Genomic DNA, 2,099 nt, shown 5'->3' on the forward strand with positions numbered 1-2,099 from the left:
GTAGTTTGCATGTTTTCTCCAGGCACTCCGGTTTCCTCCCACATCCCAAAAATATGCATTAATTGGAGACTCTAAATTGCCCGTAGGTGTGACTGTGAGTGCAGATGGTTGTTTGTTTGTATGTGCCCTGCGATTGGCTGGCAACCAGTTCAGGGTGTACCCCGCCTCCTGCCGATGATAGCTGGGATAGGCTCCAGCACGCCCGCGAGCCTAGTGAGGAGAAGCGGCTCAGAAAATGGATGGATGGATGTTTATAGTGGCGTCCTATGAATGTGTTACGTTTTGATGATGAATCTTTGTGTCATTTAACCAGTTTTTATTGAACTAGCTAACTAACTACAATGTTCCCCGCAGACCAAGTGAGAGACATACCTTTTTCTTTTATTTTTTAATTTTTCTTTTTTGCCAGCTGAGCCATTAACATTAATTGTGCCCCACAAGTAGCAATATTTTGCGTCCTTAACTAATAGCCTGGCTTTTTTTTTTGTTTTTTTGTTTTTTTAGCAATTCAAATAAAATTATTTAAATCCATTTTGTTATCTTCAAATATCTTTAGGTTGCTCATTAATTGGTGCGGGAGGGAAGTTGCCAACGATATGTTTATGTATTGAATCAGTGCAAAGTACAGTAACACGGTACCATGATGCACGTATAAATACGAAGAGTGAGATGATTTAAATGTTTGAGGGTGAATATTCTCTAAACTGAGTGTCAGTAATTACAGTATTGTTACCATTAATTTTATTAATTTATTAAAAGGGATATTTTGTGGCAGAGACATTGGCCTGTGTATTTTTTATTTTGTCATTATCATCACCAAAATGTATAACTGCAATCTACTGTGTTTTATACTGTACAATAAATGATTTTAGAGGTGTTGATTAAATAAATGATGAGGGTTCAGAACTATTGTAGAGAGAGGAAGGGTTTAAACTAGTTTTAAAAGTGACCTTTGTGAAATGGGCAGGAAAATCCCCCCGGGCGATGTCAAATGGTCACTTTGGTTTGATTTGATTTCTGAGAAGGAGACTTTATTTCGGCTATATTATGTTGCTCAATAAAAACATTTATTTTCTCCTTGAACTTAATGTTTCTAAAATTGACATGGTGTTCATTCAGAACTAAGTAAAATTTGGTAACATTGGTGCGCATTCTACAATGCAGATCATTTAAATGATTGTCAGACTGTGCTAAATGGAGCCAAATGTAAAGTCATTTGTAATGCATTGTAATGAGTATCTTGGGCTTTCATGAATTATTTTAATGAAATAAATATGCCCTAACATTAGCTTTTAAATGCTTACCACTCGCAAATTTAAGCAAAATAATAATGTAGTATTTATTGTGAAATGTAATGTTTTTAATTAAATTGTGTGTCTGCCATTTTATTTTTATTCTGGGCACATTCAGGCAGCACCCACAGGCACAGTGAAGCTCATGTTCATGGAATTAAATATAATATAGTGCTTAGCTTTTTTTTAATGAAGTTATGTGGATTCCCGTAAATAAAATTAAACTTCATGCCATCACCCTAAAAGAAAGTGTTCATCTTTGCTGTGTTGTAGAATTATTAATAGTTAACAAAATGTAACCCACCACTGCTAACAGATGGTCTGGCATATGTTCACTAGCACACACACTGACACGCATACTGTACACACACGCGCACACACACAGTCACACACACAACTTGTAGCATGGAGACCTGGTGTTCCTCAGCATCCCAGTAAGCCCAAACGCAGAATGAGAGCAGCATTGTGCACATACAGACTGTGGCCTCAGCGTGTCCCTAATGAATGTTCCCGGAGGAGCCAGTCGGTTCGGTGCAGTGGTTTTTATTCGCTGCAGCCACCACTTATTGACTTGGACACTGTTCAAATCCCACTGAGATAAATGCCAGGTGATGACAAGAGGGCAATGCGGCTCTAACGCAGTTAGTTCTAGCATGCTCTCTGCAAGTTCCTGACGAGCCCCAAAAGTGACGGATGGTGGAAAACACGACTGATATCACAGATCCATAGAGCTTGTTTTAGGAGAAAGAGGAGGAGGATAGAATGTTTTCTTTGAGAGTTTCTGTACATCCTTGTTAATGCAGAGAA

The sequence above is a fragment of the Phycodurus eques genome, chromosome 11 (assembly GCF_024500275.1).
Source record: "Phycodurus eques isolate BA_2022a chromosome 11, UOR_Pequ_1.1, whole genome shotgun sequence".
NCBI lineage: Eukaryota > Metazoa > Chordata > Actinopteri > Syngnathiformes > Syngnathidae > Phycodurus > Phycodurus eques.